General features: G+C 42.7%; 1 long non-coding RNA gene across 11 annotated transcripts in view; it reads left to right on the forward strand.

The window, feature by feature from the left end:
* The window catches only part of LOC113261053 (uncharacterized), a 126,499-nt gene that overhangs the window by 79,362 nt on the left and 27,744 nt on the right, over positions 1 to 19,393 (forward strand). The window contains exon 6 of one of the 11 annotated variants that reach the window (XR_007190150.2): positions 1,896 to 4,241. The exons of the other annotated variants lie outside the window; for them this stretch is intronic. This is a non-coding gene — a long non-coding RNA (uncharacterized LOC113261053). Of the gene's footprint in view, positions 1 to 1,895; positions 4,242 to 19,393 lie in introns of those variants that run through there. 11 annotated transcript variants of the gene reach the window in all.

Genomic DNA, 19,393 nt, shown 5'->3' on the forward strand with positions numbered 1-19,393 from the left:
TCAAAAGGCCCTCCTTAATATTTTGAAAATTCAGCAACATTTTACAAATGCATCCCTTTTACACAGCAACCTAATTAAACACTAAAGAAATACCGTAAGTTATTGAGAATATATCTTTTTTTTTAAGATTTCATTTATTTATTTGAGAGAGAGAGACAACCAGTGAGAGAGAGAACACAAGCAGGGGGAGTGGGAGAGGAAGAAGCAGGCTGCTAGCGGAGGAGCCTGATGTGGGGCTCGATCCCAGAACGCTGGGATCACGCCCTGAGCCGAAGGCAGATGCTTAACGACTGCGACATCCAGGCACCCCGGGAATGTATCTTGTACTAATTTTCCATGTTTTAAGTTACCTCTACCAACATTTTACAAATTATACTGAGAATAGACTTTTTTTCTATTTCACCATAGTTGTTTTGGTGAATGGATACAGTTTGGGGGAAATACAAATAATGGCCACAATTTAATTCAACCATAGTAATGGCTTTTAAATCCAGTGACCACAATAGGGGGATAAACTTTTAAAATTCTCTGCAAAGGTTAAAAGGTTGCCTGTTTAAGTGTTAAACCATCATGTATAATCCAGGTTCAGAAAAGCATTTTGTCATTCCAAAATCAGAAGTCACCCAATAACCAAAAATTTAGCATAAATGTAAAGAATTATCAGGTTTATTTTTTGGTCGGCTGTGCAAATCATATATATTCACCTCCCTTTATCCCCTAGATGAATTTTATCCTTTGTGGGAGTTTTTTTTTCTTCTTCTTTTTCTTCCTCCTCTTCTTCCTTCTTCCTTCCTTCCTTCCTCCCTCCCTCCCTCCCTCCCTCCCTTCCTCCTCCTCCTCCTCCTCCTCCTCCTCCTCCTCCTCCTCCTTCCTCTTCTTCTTCTTCTTCTTTTACCAGCAGCAATAGGATTTTTGCCAGAACTGAACTCAGCTGCTTCCCTGGGAATGTTGTCCAGTTGCTAATTTCACTACCGGAACTATGTTCCTTCGCATCCTGGCCTATTTCCATGCATGCCTCCACTGAAATAAAGGGTCTGACAGTTCTGTGGATAATGGTAAACATATGTAGCCAATGTTGTGCAGTTCTTTTAGAGCCAGAAGGCATTAGTAGGTATTTCAGTTGCTGGCAACAACAACAACAAAAACCCAATGTAAAGCTGTAAGGCACTTCATCAAACACCAGAACCCAAAGAAAACTACACATCAATGACTTTAATACACAGCAAGTTTCTTCTTTCATTCTTTCTTCTCTAAATCATTGGTTAATTAAAAATGAAAGGTCAGACTATTATGACAACCTAATTCTAAACTTTAAAGCTACAGGGGAAAAGGCTGGGTTGAGGGGGAAAGAGAATATTACAACTTGTTTATTTTGGATACTATTCCCATTTCAAGTTAGGCTTTTTGATTCTTTAAGTGTACAAGAGGACTTTGACTTTCTTGAGTACACAAGGGAAAAATTACATATTGTGATGTCATTGCCTTGAGGATTTCCCATACCACTGAGTACATTAGTCACACTGTCAATGTCAAGGAGATATAAAAGAAAAAGGGGAAAAAAACACATCTTCCTGTGAGAATCAGTAATGATTTTTCTTTGGATGCATTTATTCAAAATTGTTTCCTAAATTCCAGTGGAATTTAAGAGAGCTATTTTAAAATACATCATGACACTGTAGTAGGTCATCTTGTGGTGCTCTTTTACCAGCCTAATAAAAACATTACTGTGTAATGGTAAATAAGAAGAAAATGAAGACTGCTTTGGGTGGTGTCCTATTTGCTATATAACTCTGACTCAGTTGTTTTATTGCTCTGTATTGTGTATTGGTGATTGCAGGGAGACATTGTCTTCTAATTATACTAAAAAGTGATAATCCTCCAACGTTTTTATCTAGGGATTAAACGGATACGGGTGTCCCCAGCCTCTTGATTGTTTGCTCTCGCCATTCCAGCTTAGCAGCTGCCTCCTTATTTGCCTAGAAAACCGTCTGACACCCCTCACTGTCTGCTTTGTTTCCTGACTTCTGGCTGATTAGAGTCCCTTCCCATATAATGGAGGACCTATCCGACTCAATGGCTTTAAGACAGAGGACGGTGATTCAACCCTAAGCAAGAGCTTTTCTACCTAAACTCAGAATAAATCACCCAGAATCAGATCAAAAGGTGAAGAATCAATTGCAGAGACCCAATGAAAAGAAAATCAGAGATGTTTTTTAGATCAAGAAGATTGCAGTTGAATCCAATATTAAAATGTTCAGTTGGCTCAATTCCCTGGAGACTGTCTGATAGACTGTAAATAGAGAGACTGATGTACACCCATTCAAACCTCTTGATATCATGGTATAAATGAGCCAAAGCAAGTGGGACCGTCTGAATTTCATTCTAATCACCAGTTAACCCAGGATGCACGAGTGGGATGGAGAATAAGCTTCAGAAAAGTTGAACCATTTCACAGTTGCCCAATATCGACTTAGATGGGGGTTTCTCAATCTTGGCACTGTTGATATTGAGACCAGATAAGTCTTTGTTGCTGGGGAGGGAGAGCGGTCCTGTGCATTGGAGGACAACATCCCTGGCCTCTACCCACAAGCTGACAGGAGTACCTTCACCCTTGTTGTGACAATCAAAAATATCTCCAGATACTGTCACATGTCGCTGGGAGAAGGAGAACAAAATTGGCTGTGGTTGAGAAACACTGCATTAGACATGTCTGTGTCTGGAGTCTTTGAAATGAGTGGCCAGTGACAGGCCTTTCGCTTAAGCAACAGTTTGAAACTGTACGAGTGGTGACCAGAATGCTTGACTGTTGGGAAAAGAGAGAGAGGCTGTGAACCCCCTTAGAATGGGGCCACTCACAGAATAAACAAGGAAACAAGCTGTTTCACTTACTTTTTGTGACTCCTCCTCCCCCAAATAATATGAATGGCTTCCCCTGGAATAGAAATATTCTGGTGATACTAAGACCGTCTATTTAATTCTGACACATTATGTCTCTCTAGAGCCATAGGTATATAGATACAGGTATAGGTAGGCAGATAGAAATAGTTCCCTAAGCACTTCCCTAGACACAACCTTAAACGATTCTCTCAACTGCCTGCAAAGTAAGACGGGCAGGTGTTGTGACTTTCAGTTCTCAGCTGAGGAAACAAAGTCTCAGAGAGTTTACATGATTTCTTCTAGGTTGTACAGAAGAGTTTGTTTCAAATCCAGGGTTTCTATTGTTCTGCCTTCTTTAAAAAATGAAGGTTAACTAGAAACAGGTGGCATATGCTTGTGCCATAAATATATCTAGTTATGTATCCCATGACCAGAGGAAGAGAAGCATCTCTTTCCCCATGAGGAGGAAGAAGTCTCAGTATGTGTTGGCTACGATGACCCTTGGATGACGGACACCGTGGAGTTCACATCGAGTATGTATCAGCTGGGCTCTGGCAGCGTGTTCTCACCAGGAAGAAATAAAATAAGATTTAATTCTCTCTCCTCTAGCATCCAGAATTTGGATCTAATTTGAAGAAAAGCAATCATTTTCTCAACTGTGACAATGCTTTAAACAACTTCTTGAACTCATTTAGCTGCCACTACCACTGATCCCATTGTTTTGTTTTTTACATCATCAGATTTTGATCAAAGGGTTCACAAAAACTAGAAATACAGAGAGCAGGGCACGCTGTGCGTCAGCTGCTGTAGAGAGCAGATGAGACAAACCCCAGGGTTCATCGCGGGGCTGGGACCAATGGAGCCAGCAGCTTCAAACAGAGCAAACTCACAAATAATCTCAAATCCTTTTTTATGGGCTTTTATAAAGATAAAGCTGGGTACACACTAGATTAATAAGCACTCTCTGAGATCCAGGACAACCAAAAGAAGACCCTGTTATCTTGCCAGGTCAAATGCTATTTCTTCGCATGAGTTCTGAAATGATTCTATTGGTGTCACATCCTACCATGATAATCAAGGAGTGCTGTCGTCTTACTTGTCAAGGTTTTACAAACATTTTTTTGTGCAACTAACGCATGTTCTTTTTTTCCTTTGAAAACAGACAACGCAGGGAAGAAACTAGAAACCATCAATAACCTTTGTCTCTAAGAATGTATATTGCTAATTTTGAGATATTTTATTCTGGAATTTTTACTATGTATTATCATCTATAGTTAATGTTAAACTCATGTATGTGCTATCTGATATATAAAAAGCATGTAAGCCATGAGACTCAATAATAAAATGGCACCCCTGAACCTAAACTCAAACCTGGGACCAGAGAGTCATTGCTAAGTTGGCACTTTGCCCTGCGTTCCTCCCCTACTGTCTGCCTGCTTTGATCCCTAATCCCAAACCTCTATCCAGGGGTTCTCATTTGGGGGCAATTTTCTCTCTCAAGAGACCTTCCACAATGTTGGGACACATTTTTGGTGGTCACAAGTGGGGTGGGGTTTACAGCCGACGTCTAGTGAGTAGAGACCAGGGAAGTTGCTAAATATCCCATAATGCATAGGACAGTCGCTGACACCCAAGAGTCACCTGCTTCAAATGTCGATAGGGCTAACGTTGAAAAGCCCTATTGTGTCCTGTGTGTTGGATTTATCATGACCGTGCTTAAAACAATAGTTTGTCACACAAATGATCTAAGTAATTTGTCATTTAATTTTGCTGGTTTGGGGGGCACCTGGGTGGCTCAGTTGGTTGGGCATCTGCCTTTGGCTCAGGTCATGATCCCAGGGTGCTGGGATGGAGCCTCACATCAGGCTCCTTGCTCAGCGGGGAGTCTCCTTTTCCCTCTGCCTCTGCCTGCTGCTCCCCCTGCTTGTGCCCTCTCAGGCAAATAAATAAATGGAATCTTTAAAAATTTTTTTTGCTGGTTTGGGGGTTTCATAAAATAGTATCGTGCTGTATGTAGTATTCTGTGACTTGCTCTTTTTCTCCTTAACAGTTTGCTTTTAGTTTTCATTTATAATTTTGCCCATTTATTTTCACTGGTGTATAGTACTTCATTGTGTGAAGATGCCGCAATGTATTTTTTATCGTATTGTCAATGAGTATTTTGTCTTGTTTGCTTATTGCTAATATGAACAATGCTTCTGAAACATTTTCACACAAATCCACTGAGGCACATATGCAACAGTTCCTGTGAGGTGTGTATCTAGGATTCAAAACTCTAGGTTGTGGGGGATGTAAGCCTTAAATGTAAAGCATAATGCGAATTTCAGTGCGACTATACTGATTTATATTCTTATCAGCAAGATACATGATTTTGCCTGGACCTACATTTCTCCAGTATTCGGTATGTTTTGCTAACTTTTGCCAATCTAGGGAGTATTGAAAGGTGAATCAATATGGCCTCAATTTACATCTCCTGAATTACTGGCAAGATTGAGCATCTTTTTATATGTGTATTCACTATGTCTGTTTCGTCTCTGAGGATCCTGCTTTTCTCTGAAGTTTATTAGTGTTTTCCATCTTCCCCATTGGTTTGTGACGTTTCCTTTATTGTGGAATATGTTCTTCTATATACTAAAGTCTGTTCTAAAGTTATCCATTTTGTTTCATTTATCTGTCACTTCTTTGCCAATATCATATGGATTTAATCACCAGCATTCCATATTACATTTTATTATATGGTAGTGTGAGTGTGACTTCAATATTTCCTTTTTCAGGATTTTATAACCCATTCTCATATGTCTATTTTTATGACCTAGTTTAATATTAAAATCATTTTTGATAAGCTAAAGATATTTATAAATTTTGATTGGTAAACAAGTAATTTATCTTGAATATTTCGTTTCATTCAGAAACATGGCATGTCTCTCCTTTCATATACTTCATAAAAGTCTTACTTTTTGCTAGTTTTTTTTCTAGCTATTTCATGTTGTAGGTTACTATTGTGAGTGGAATTTTCTAACTGGTTATTACTCACATAAAGAAAATTTATTTTGGATATTTATCTCATACTTCACCACTATGCTGAATTGTCTTCCTTATTTTAAGGATTTTTAGGGGCGCCTGGGTGGCTCAGTTGGTTGAGTCTGACTCTTGATTTCAGCTCAGGTCACGATCTCAGCGTCGTGAGATTGAGCCCTGCATCTGCTTGGGTTTCTCTCCCCTCTCCCTCCGCCCCTCCGCCATTCATGTGTGGGCTCTCTCTCTCTCTCTCTCTCTCAAATAAATAAATAACATCTTTCTTAAAAAAGAATTTTTAGCTGTGTCCCTTTGGTTCCAAGCCTAAAACAATCAACATGCCCATGGTAATTTTTCTCCTGTCTTTAGGCGTGCCTTCTATTTCTCAGTATTGTCTTACTGTGTTAGCCAGAAACTTAAACCCAAGTCTACCAGTAGTAACAGGGAGCAGGGTCTTGTTTGTTCTGGTGATTCTTGGGCCCCCTGCCTTTGCTTCGCTATTAAGTATGGTATTCGCTGTAGGATTAATGTAGAAATTTTTATCATGTTGATATTTCTAGCCCATTCCTAATTTTCTAATTAGATATATTTCACAGAAATGTCTCAACAACTCTACAGTGAGTCAAGTAAGAGAAAATATTTAAGATACCATATGGCAAAAGCAGATATGTGTATTTCCAATCTGCTAAAAAAACATTTGAATTGCTCTGGAAACTACTTGCAATGCTTACATGCTTCACTTTTCTAGCTTAGCACTTACGGTGGCCTCGTAACGTTCCAATATTGACCTTGGCTAGCCAACAGCCACTCCCTCTTCTTCCAATCCTACCTCTTGGTTACTTGACTGTACTTGGTGTTGTCCAGTACTAATCCTGCATATTCATAGTTTCAAAAAACTTCAGTCAGATATAACACGATGCAATAGTCCAAAACAATTCAGAGAGAGATCAAAAGCTGAGATTTAAAAATTATTTCTATAAGCTGTTTCAGTTTGAAGTGCTGAATCTATCTGGTTCATTTAATTCACCATTTATTTCCATTTAAAAAAATAAAATATAAAGGCAGGTTTTTCCATCATGCCCTATTAACAAAGCCTTCTATATTATTATTTAATAAAAAAATAAATAATAATGCTTGTTATATATAATACTCCGCTTCTACTTCTTAAGTCTCATTCCGTGCAACAATCTTCTTAAATCTATCATAAATTGAATTACAGGAAAAAATGCTCATATTATGTTAGATACATTAGTAGGATGCTAATATCTATCTCATAATAATTCCTCTTTATTTTAAGATTCATTATTTTGGGGGCACCTGGGTGGCTCAGTGGGTTAAGCATCTGCCTTTGGCTCAGGTCATGATCCCTGGGTCTTGGGATCGAGCCCCACGTTAGACTCCCTGCTTGGCAGGGAGTCTGCTTCTCCCTCTCTCTCTGCTGCTCCCTCTGCTTTTCTATCTCTCCTTCTCTCTCTGTGTCAAATAAATAAATAAAATCTTAAAAACAAACATAAAATTCATTATTTTAAACAAGTACATTTTTTGCATAATCCTTTCTGCATAAAGTCTCATTTTCTGTGTCTTATGGATATCTAATTTTCTCCCTTAAATGAGGGAAGAGATTTCCAGCCTAAGAATTTACTATATCGAATGATAACTTTATTCAACTTTCTTTTCGTTTTGAAAACTCAGCCCGCGTTTGGCCATCAATTTTAAATTTCTAACATTCTGAGACCATGCATAAGAGGCTCAAAAATGATGTTTTCATTTTGCATTTAATAAGTGACATTTAATGAATGGATAAAGATGTGGTTCATATATACAATGAAATATTACTCAGCCATCAGAAAAAATGAATACCTACCATTTGCATCAACATGGATGGACTGGAGGGTATTATGCTGAGTGAAATAGGTCAACCAGAGAAAGACAGTTATATGGTTTCACTCATATGTGTAACATAAGGAATAGCATGGTGGACCACAGGGGAAGGGAGGGAAAACTGAATGGGGAGAAATCAGAGAGGGAGACAAACCATGAGAGACTCTGGACTCCGGGAAACAAAATGAGTGTTACAAAAGGGAGAGGGGTAGGGGAATGGGGTAACTGGGTGATGGGTATTAAGGAGGGCAAATGTTGTGGTGAGTACTGGGTGTTAAATGCAACTAAGGAATCATTGAACACTACATCAAAAACTAATGATGTATTGTATGTTGGCTAACTGAACATAATAAAAAAAAAAGTGACATTTAAAAGAAAATTTCCCCTAATTTATGATTTTCTTCCTTCCCCCAAACAAAACTTCTTACCACCCATTCCCATTTCTTTTTCTCTCTCCTTCCGTCTCTCCCTCTCTTTCTTTCTCTGGTTCGTGCATGCACCCCACCCCCCATACACACATTCTCGCACACATACCTACCGAATAGTTTCAAATCTTGTGGACCAGTTTTAACTCCAAGTCGCTTTCAACAGCAGTTAAGAATACAGCACATGAGTCATGTTAGGAAGGCTTTGGGTCAGAGCACCTGACCGCAAATCCTCGCTCCTCCACCCACTGTGCTTCTTAATCACTCTGTGCTTCATTTCTGTAAAATGCTTGTAGTGGAAACTTGATGTTGTTAAATATTTATAAGAATAATCACCTTGAATAATTTTTGTGATGATCAAGTAAATTGAATTATTAAAATTCCAAAACACTGATCAGTATGGCAAATGCCTAATAAGTATGGTTTATTTGTATTATAACTTTCATACCAAAGAAATTGGCTTTGAAGGAAAGGAGAAGGATAATTTCATCCTTGGAATGTCTTTAAAACAAGTGCACGGGGCTGAAAACTTATCAAGCATATATCCTAACTGTGCCAGAAATAGAGTGCTGGCAGAAACAGTCTCTTGAAACCATGATTGAGAATGGTTACATTAACGCCTATGCCTAGGAAAAGCAGCAACATGTATGGATAGAGATATAATGTACAGTCATTCTCCGATATATTTTTTTGTTAGAAACTCCATACCAAATGTAGAAATAACATTGGCAGATTCTCAGCTTGGTTGGGGGAAATTATCTGCCATCCATTAATGGTTCTTACCAGCCATCTGAATGTAAGGTAAGTTAAGGATGACATTCAGCTGTATGTAGCATAAACTCAAAATATATTATCTTGACCCCTGGGGGATTTTTCTTTTCCTTGCATGACAAGCAGTCTCTCGATAGACCATCCTGGACTGGGGGCGGGGGGTCCAATGGGCAGCAGCGTCCCTGGCTTTTTATTTTTGCTCTCCCATTCTTAGCATACAGCTTTCATCCTCATGGTTGCAATATGGTGGCTTCCCCTCCAGATTCACACTGCAGTTCCAGGCAGGAGGAAGGAGAACAGACTGGTACACGTAGCAGGAGAGCCAAAACTTGCTCAAACATCCTGGCAGACCTCTGCTTACATTTTTTACTTTTAAGTCAGAGCATGGCTTTGCCACATGACACCCTTCATTGTGAGGGTGTCTGAAAAGGTATTTGGCCATGCATATTGCCCCTCTTAACAAAATGGGGTGTCTGTTAAGGAGAGGGAAGGAGAGAGTGAACACTGGGCAGGCACGTAGATGTAGCAGCTACCCATGCGTTATCTCTGGTGTGGGTGTCAGCATCCGGAGGTTACAATTGGGAAAACTGAGGCTTAGAGGGCCGTACGAATATAAAACCACAGGCACAGACTGGAATTCAGGTCTTACCAATGCTAAAGCCGAAGCTCTGGAATAACTGGGTCACGCCGCGCCTCGGCGATGAGATCACACAGGCTCAGGTCCCGTTGTTGAGGTGATGCCAGCCCGGGAGCTTGGGCCATCCCAACTTGAACTAGGACCTGACCCAGCCGGAGACGCAAGGACCCTGCCTTTTTATTCTTACTCATAGTGTCAAGAACCTAGCCCCCAAGAGCCACCCTAAACTTTTCCTTGTGCTGGAGCAAAATTTGTTCAGAGGAACCCCTTTTCAGATTTATGACTGAGGCGTCACTCTTTTCCCACCATATTTTCTTTACCCTCCTCTCTCTTTTAGTTAGTGGAAAGCAGCACGGTACCATTGAATAGGGTGCAGGCTCTAGAGCCGTTTACTTGGGTTCAAGCCCCAGCCCTGCCACTGGCTCACCGTGCAACTTCGGGGAAGTTTCTTACTTTATAGGCCTCACTGTCCTTAATTGTGAAATTGGTGTATCTCGTTGCGACACCAAAGGACTTAATTTGTATGTATAAAGCTCCAAAAAGTGCCCAGAACGTAAAGTTTTGTTGCTATTTTAAATCAAATTTACAAATGCACATTTTTTGTTTTGTGTAGTTTGCTCTTTATGAATCTTACAAAGTTATTACATTAAGCGAAGTGTTGAGACTGGTGAGTTTGAACACTCTTGGGTACTACTTCCAACAGCAGAACATTTCCAGCACCCTGGAGGTTCCCTCGCGTGCCTTCGCGTGCGTTTTCAGTCACTCCCTTGCTCCTCTCCCAGGGGTGCCCCCGGTCTGGCTCTGTTGCTGTAGGGGAGCCTTGCTGTGCTGAGACTCCAGAGGAGAAGAATGATACACAGGGTACAGATCTTGTGTGGCTAGGGTCTAGACCTTCATCCAGGGTGTCACATACGCCGGCTTTTCACTCCTTTTTATTACTGACTAGGATTCCACTGTGTGGTCACATCGCAGGGGTTTTGTTTTGTTTTGTTTTCATTCTCCTGTTAATGGAAATTCAGAATGTTTCCAGCTTTTAGCAAATCTGAACAGGATAGGTAGGAACATTGCCGTGTCGATCATTCTGTGGCCACGCACTTTCATCTTTCTTGGCTAAATAGCTGGGAGTGGAATTGGTAGGTGATGGGATAAATGTAAATGGACCTTTCCAGCCATTCTCCAAAGTGCAGATACTATTTCATACTTCCACCAGCAGCGTATGAGAGTTCTGGCTGTTCAGCGACCTCACCAGTACTTGGTTTTTGCCAGCCTTTTATGTTTTAACCATTCTCAAGAGCACAAAATGGTGTCTATTAATTTAAAACTTTAAAACTCCGAATTCAGCTGGCTTCACTGGTACACTCTATCAAACAGGCAAGGAACCCCCTTTATTTTCTTTAGAGAGAGGAGGAACAATGGGGGAGGGGGAGGGCAGAAAGGGGGAGAGAGAGAGAGAATCTTACCAGGCTCCATGCCCAGCCAGCGAAGCCTGATGCAGGGCTCAATCTCAGAACCCTGAAATCATGATCTGAGCTGAAATCAAGAGTCAGCACCTTTTTTTTTTTTTTTTTAAGATTTATTTATTTATTTGAGACACCAGAGAGAGTGCGCAGGAGTAGGAGGGGAAGAGGGGGTGAGAATCTCAGACCTCATGCTGAGCACAGAGTCCGAGATAGATATAGATAACGCTTGATCTCATGATCTTGAGATCAGGACCTGAGATGTAACCAAAATTCCTAGGCTTAACCAACTGCCACCCAGGTGCCCCAAACGTGCAAGGAACTCTTAACTGTTCAGGAAAATAGAGGGAGAGAGCAGCTGGTGGGGCACAGCAGGGACCTGAGCGTCTGTTTCTCAGTTTCAGCCACTCCTCCCTCCCTCACTCCCCATCCAGAGGTTCCTGGTGAAGCCCTGAGAATGCGGTTCCTTCTGGGGTGTTCATTAGTTGTCAGTAGGTTCCCCACTGTTAGCTTAGACTGTGGCTTTCTGGACGAGCCACTCAGTCCCTACTCACCCTTTGGCTTTCCTCCTTCCTCAATTTTGTTGCTGTCATTTCATTTTCCATTTTCCCCTCTTTCTGGCTTCGTCTTTAAGAGAAATCCCTTTATAGCTGTTTTTATTGGGGTTGAGGGAGGGAGTGAAGGTAGATAGTTACTTGACTCTGCCTTTGCCCAGACCTCTCGCCGCTGGTCTTCCGCAGCCTCTGCAGCCCTGCTGGCGGTGAGACTCCGAACTTGTCAGGGAGGCTCCAACGCGGGAGGCCCGGCTTCATGCTCCCCTGACCACTCATAGGGGGTGTGGCTTGGGGTGAGTCCCTTTCCTCCTGTCTGTTTCTTCATATGTGAAGCAGATGAGAGTAGCACGCACTGCACATAATTGGAGGAGCCACAGGCACACACAGGACGCCTAGAGCGGTGGGCAGCGTCGTGGGCTCTTCATCGATAGGAGACGCCATGGCTGCTGTTACTCTAGTGACCTGAGAAGGCGAGTTTCCTTGGGAGGGTAAATAGTGACAGCGGTGAACGTAACCCAAGTCGAGTTTTTAAAAACTGTTTGCAGGTCTGTGTATGAAAATAGGTATTGCAGGTTCCGTTGATTAATCCTGTGTGTGCTTACTCGATCCCAGTTTATCTTTGTATTACACCTAAGTAAAGATTTAGCAAACAATACTGCAGAATTTGCTTATTCATTCCACTTGGGGTTATTTCACCCAAATTGAGGCCGATCTTTATACTTTTGACAAGTAAATATTTTGCAAACAATATTAACAGCATAGAAAAAGATTTCAAAGGGTTCATTTAGGTCGGAGAACGTAGTGCTGCTGATTCGGTTGATGTCTTAGCACAGCAATTATAGGGAAACATGAATGAAATCTTTACTCATTAAAATAGATATCGTAGTAAATATCTGTTAGCAGTCAGTAAGAAGAAATTTAAGAAATTTTGTTTGTAACATAATACAGCTTTCTTTTATTTGTTAATTAGTGAGATGGTAACTATATTCCCACGACATTTGTGAAAACAGTATACTCGCATGCATACATAATTTGATAATGAATGTAGATAACTCCTAAATACCCTAAAATAAAGTACTAACAAAGTTGCTAATTAAACTTCTGCGTGTTTAGTGTTTTGCAGGAAACTGAGCCGCCTGTTTTAGACCGCCCACACTGTATGTGTGCGTGTGTGTGAGGGGTGTTTAGCAAGGTAAGATGCAGTGTGGCGTAGACTCAGGTCAGGAGCAAGGTGAGAAGGGTATGAGTGGTTGGAGGGGAACTGGGCAGGAATGCCCTTGAGGTCAGGTAGAGGAAGAAGAGTTTCAAGGTCAGCAGGTGGATAGCTAGATTTAAGCGGGGAATATACAGGGGTCGTTAAGCTGAAATCAAGGTCTAAAGGACCGGCAAAGAGAGGGAAACTGGGAAGCATGAGGGGGCAACCAAGACAAAGCTGTGTTCAGCTTTGTTCAGACGTATTCTGGATTTCAGTGACCTGGCCCCACCATTGTCGCTTCTGCCAACCAGAGCAGGCAGTATGGGCAGCTGGTCGCGGGAACCTGATGTCAGCAATATTGTCTCACGTAGTTCTGCGGTCTTGATGGTGGTCGTTCGGCTGTGGCCACGAGAGGAGACACAGGAGAGGGTCAGGGAAACAGAGCCTATTATACTCATAGGTCCGAGAGGCAGGAGGCGGCCCCACAGGACCACACGGGGAAGCATCAGTGGCAGTCAGGAGGCAGGAGTGGCAGGAGAGAGAAGAGAGTCCAAGCCACAGGCTTTGTAGGAGTTTCTGTGGGAAAGGCAAGGCAGGGCAGGGTAAATAGTTTAGGACTGGCTAGTTTGAATCATTTCTGCAGGCTTTAAATTATAGGAGTGGTCCCTGGTTGCCTGGCACCCAGCCCTGGGCTGATGAAGGCAAAGGAATATTGCCTCCAGGAGTGCACGGGCCAGAGAAAGGAGGGCTGGCTTTGGAGTGGTTTGTGTGTACATCAAAAGCATGTTCCCAGCTGGCCTTATGCTATTTCTAAGAATCGGCTAGCCCTGGAGGGGCAGTCTCTTCCCAAACAGGTTTTTCAAATGTCAAAACATCACCATATACAGAAAATTAAAAAAACATAAACAATGCACATTTTACTCTCTAGCTAACACAGGATTATTTCCTTGCAAAGAATTACATGAATAAATGTGGTAGTTGTCTTCAACTATGAAAATTAACCCCTGTTCAATCAACAGTTAGGGCATCTATATAATTATAAAGGGCGCAGCTGGTTAGAAACTTGCTTGTATATCACCTCATTTTATCACTGTTTACTCATGTGTAAAATGAACTGATGACCATAAAATGTTATAAGACTACTTTCTTGGGAAATTTGGTCATTACCATTTTTGTAAGCTTCAAGCTGGTATTTCCTGCCTCATCTCTCTTGAGATTATAGGGTGTTTCACATGTTCCATCCTTCCCTTTAAAAAAAAAGCTTTTTCAAAACTCAAAATACTCTAGTCTTAACGTATTTTTTTCTAAAGGAAAATAAATTGTCTGGGAAACAAATTAGCTTTGTGATAAATGGATTCTATTTCCACGAAGATTTGCACCCCAAAGCTACTTCTTGCATTCCATGAGACTTGGATTTCGATTTTTAGTAAAATTTTACCCAAACTAAGAAAGAACCCATATGAACATAGTCTCTGGGCACTGAGTCTGCAGCTGGAGCCCCTGCTGCCGGTGGTGCAGGATTGCTGGAGTCCCCGCAGCTAGACACGTGCATGCCGACAAAGTCCACTGTGATCGAAACAGAGTAGAGGCAACAAATTCTGTACCTCATTGACTTCTTAAAAAATTTTGGGGGGCTGTATCCCTTTTAGCACAATATGCAAGAACCATTTGGTCTCTATGAAGTGTCTTCCATTTCCCGCATCCTGTGACCATTCACCAACTCTTTTCCCTGAATTCAATGTTTCAAAGAAAGTGGGAGAGGTTAAATTGGGGTGATCAAACCCACAGCGCACCTTAACACGCGCTGAATTGCTTTTAGTGTATTCTGGTGCGGACCATGGTTGGTCCACCGTCCTTCCTCCCAGCTTCTCGCTCTCCCAGCCTTGGCCCCGCGGATGGGTATGGGCAGATGACGTTATGCTGGTACTCGTGAATGTACACTTACTGATAAAAAATAAAAGTAGCTACCATTTCTGGGGCACCCAAGACGTGCCTGGAATTTTACAAACGTCATCTCTCCCTCTGCCAACAATCCTATTAGCAAGTAAATAATATGAGAATGTTAATGATATTCATTAACAGGCACTGTACTAAAACTGTTTTAAAAAGTCAGTCCAGGGGCGCTGGGTGGCACAGCGGTTAAAGCATCTGCCTTCGGCTCAGGGCGTGATCCCGGAGTCCTGGGATCGAGCCCCACGTCAGGCTCCTCCTCTATGAGCCTGCTTCTTCCTCTCCCACTCCTCCTGCTTGTGTTCCCTCTCTCGCTGCCTGTCTCTCTCTCTGTCAAATAAATAAATAAAATCTTTAAAAAAAATAAAATAAAAAGTCAGTCCAGGGGCGCCTGGGTGGTTCAGTCGTTAAGCGTCTGCCTTCGGCTCAGGGCGTGATCCCGGAGTCCTGGGATCGAGTCCCACATCAGGCTTCTCCGCTGGGAGCCTGCTTCTTCCTCTCCCACTTCCCCTGCTTGTGTTCCCTCTCTCGCTGGCTGTCTCTCTCTCTGTCGAATAAATAAATAAAATCTTTTTTTAAAAAAGTCAGTCCATTTTATTTTTTTGTGCTAAAACTTTTAAATACATAATCCCTATATAGTCTCATAAAGAGCCATGAATTTTTGTTCCCATTTCACTAGGGTTGACACTGAGGTTGAGAGAGGTTAAGCAACTTGCCCGTGGTCACAACCTGTGGTCTAGGGGAGCCAGGACTTCACTCCAGAGCCTCAGTGTTTTCGTAAACACGGTACTGGGTCGTCTGGATCTACCCTTCCATGCACGAGCAGAGCCACAGACCAAAGTTCCCAGCTACACCCTCAACTTCTTAACGGTCAGGACTCTCTGTTATTCAACTTTGTATCCTCCATGGAGCCCAGTCCCGCACCTTATGAACAATAAGTTCTGAGAAAGCCACAAGATATGGGCCAAAGCTCAGGGGTGAAGTCTGGGCACACTGCCTTTGAATCTCGGCTCCTTCCCTCACCAGCTGTGTGCCCTTGGAGGTAATGTCTGTAGAATTTTTATCATGAAGAGGTTGTTCATAGGAAGCAAAGGTGTTTGGGAGTTTGTCTCATTGCATAGCAAGCACAGAGAAGGCAGTCACGGTAATGTTCCCCGAGGCCACCCCCAGACGCCATCTTGGCTGAGGGTCTGCTGTACAGTCTCCCTGAGCCTCTGTCTGTCAACTGTGAAGCTGGATAATCACGCCTACCTCACAGACTCACTGCGAGGGCTCAGCAGATAATAGGCACAAAACACTTAGCACACTTAGCGTTGAGTCCCTTCTCTCTGGACGTCGCCCTCGGAGGCTACGCATTTGAGGAGTATGCTGTCCACCTCCCAGGACAGACAGAGGTGATGTAGAGCAGTAATTTTCAAACTTCAGTGAGTATCAGAATTTCCTAGAGGGCTTGTTCGAATACAGATTGCTGAACCTCACTTAACATGTTGTGAGTCTGGGATGAGGTCTGAGAATCTGCTTTTCTAACAGTTCCCAGGTGATGCTGATACTGCCGGTCCAGGGACCACACCTTGAGAACCACCAGTGTAGAGGACAGGAGAGAGGAGGGAGAAAGTATGTGGCCAAATATAATGGAAGTTTATCTAAATATCCTCAGAGTAGGCATGGAAAGTGTAAAAATGGAAAGCATGAAGAAGTCCAGGACAAGCTATTAGGACTGAGAGTCATGTGTAAGGGGGTCAAGGAAAATCTGATAAAACCGATCGGTCTATGTCCCAAGGCCTGGCACAGGGCTGCTCTTCAGACGTTCCATTGACAAAATGAACACGAAAAATATGGCCCATGTGGAAGAGGTAAAATTATGCCTGAGTAAACACACACACACACACCATGCCTATGTGCTCTTAAACCTTCTTCTAAAATAAAGATCGTTGTTGCAGGAGCCAATGCTTCTGCTCTTTCAAATGTGAACGGCACCCCTGCCAGCTCCAGCAGAAGTCCATGCCATCCTCTTCTCCAACAATGCTTCTACTGTTTCCTTTGGAAGGAAATCCAACTGGTTGGCCACCAGATCTTGGGCTGTGTCTGGAGCCATGTGAAAGGTTTTGCACATTAAAAGCAAAACTGGCAAACCCAGGCTTTTTGACAGCTTTGTGAAGTGTGAAAAAAAATCATATTTCTCTGGCACAGTTTTATGAATTTTGTCTTGAGCAAGAGGGAAGCTTTGCCTGTGAAAATGGAAAAAGGGTCATACCAATGACCTCAGCACTGGCAACCTGATTGGAGATCCAGTGAACTCTGAAACTGAAAATTTTCACCAAAATTTTCAAGTTTTCTGTGCAACTTCAGAGGAGCTGCTCTGTGTGCTGAGGGCACCGAGCCCCACTCTTTGCTTTATTACCTGCCACAGACGGCCCCGAAAACCCACTTCTAGGGGTCCATCTAAAATGTTGCCAAAAAGAGTAACTGACCATGACTAATTACCACACAGGGCAGGGTAGTCTTCCTGGCAAGGAATCTTCCAGAAGGTACTACATGTGTGCAAAAAGATTACTTGGCTAGACTGAAAACATAGCCTAAGGGCCTGGGGGAGGCTCATGAGAAAGAAATGCTGTCTCCAGATTGCTGTGGTGAAGCTAACAAGAGGCTGGGAAGACAGAAAATCTAACCAGATAGGTATCCATTCTTTGTCTGTTACTTGCAACAGGCACTTTCACACACACCCAACCTCCCGTAAGCCTCAGCGCGCTGACCTGCCCGGCCTTCCCGTGAGGCCTGACCCACATGACCAGATGATACGTGTTTTGGAATTTGTCACCTATTTCCAGTTTTAAAATATGTTGTGATTTCTTGTCTTATTCTATAAATACTCACTTTCCTACCTCTTTTTTTCCTTGAGGAGGACTCTCCAAAATTGTACCCGCCCCAGGCGTTTCAAAACGAATCTTCTCCTTCCCCGTTCTGCCTATTCTGACAGCGCTCCCTGAGTTAGAACATAAAGAGACTTAGAAAATAATATCTCCTGGACTAGGTGACTATATGAGTCTGCTGGGGCTGCCATAACAAATACCGCAGACTGGGTGGCTTGAACAACAGACATTTATTCCTCACAGTTCTGGAGGCTGGAAATTCAAGATCAAGGTGCTGGTGGGCTGGGTTTCTTCTGAGGCCTCCCTCCTTGGCTTGCGGATGGTACCTTCGTGCGTGTCCTCATGTGGTCTTTTTTCTGTGCGTGCACAGGTCTGTGTCCTGGTCTCCTCTTCTTCTAAGAACACCAGTCAAATTGGATGAGGGCCAACCTCTATAAAGGTCCTATGTCTAAATACAGTCCCATTCTGGGGTACTGGGGGCTAGGACTTCAGCATGTGAAATTTGGGGGACACAGTTCAACCCATAACACTCTACCCTCTAGCTCACCAAAATTCATGGAGTTTTCACATACAAATATATCCACCCCATCCCAGCTGTCTGAAAGTCTTAACCAATTCTGCCATCAACTCGAAGTCAAACATCTTACTTGTCTTGTCACTATCAGTTCAGTTTTGCCTTGTTGCTCCCATTGCCCAGACACCCAAGCCTGGAGCTGCTACTTGCCGCTGACATAACGGGAAGAGGCGGGCTCAGGCGCTGTTGGCAGTTAATAGAACAGCTCACTGCTGAACAGTTCAACTCAACATTTGAAGTTTACACAATTATATTTTCCTCTAAGAATTTAATTGGCTTGGTTTATGACTCTATGCCAGCCCCAGAGGGCCGATTTCACAAGCTGGGTCATTACTTAGTCCCTACCCCACATCAGCAGGAATCTTAGACATGCCAGTTCATTTTCCACCAGAGGGTCTCCACATGCCTAAGGACCCTGAGGGTCCTTCATGTTTATCCAGCTTAGTCTCTACCTCCAACATCGTATGTTTAATGTCCAACAGCCCAACCCGCAGACTGCCCCAAAAGATCAAGGGAACCAAAAGAGACTTTTTGGTGAGGCAATTAAAATGGCAAATCTCACTTCGGGTTGGCTAGATGAGTCACTGAAACACCAGGGGAGAACTTGATGTTTTCATATTTCTGTATTTTATCTCCCATTCTTGCCACTTGACCTTAGAGGTGGTGCGTGTGTGGGGGGGGGCAGCAAGTGGATTATGGTAAAAGAACAGAAAATTGTGAGTGGGTATAATACAGGTAGAAAAGTACGATCTAACTCTAGGATTTCCAGGTGACAGTGAAGGCTATCTCACCGCATAGACCACACCCCACACACATGTACTGTATACACGTATTTACACACATACACGCACACACACACATTTGCTGCTAGCCAAAGCAAAACAAACAAAACCCTTCACTTTGAACGTCATGAGCCCACTATGACTCATGAACCCTAAGGAATGCACCTGTACAAAACTATAACCCATGGTTGCTGTTGGGCTATTTTTTTTTTTCTCTACATAGTGGGCCCTAGGGCCTTAGTAGTTTGTTTGTTCATTCAACAAACACGTATTGAGCAATACCCATGTGCCAAGAACCCTGCTAAGTACCAAGGATTCAAAGATGAATAACAATGGGAGACGGCCATAGCCATGTCATGTGGGGAACAGGAGCTTACATAGGTTATTTCAGTACATTCAGTTGAG

Source organism: Ursus arctos, unplaced genomic scaffold (assembly GCF_023065955.2).
Source record: "Ursus arctos isolate Adak ecotype North America unplaced genomic scaffold, UrsArc2.0 scaffold_29, whole genome shotgun sequence".
In the NCBI taxonomy this organism is placed as follows: Eukaryota; Metazoa; Chordata; class Mammalia; order Carnivora; family Ursidae; genus Ursus; species Ursus arctos.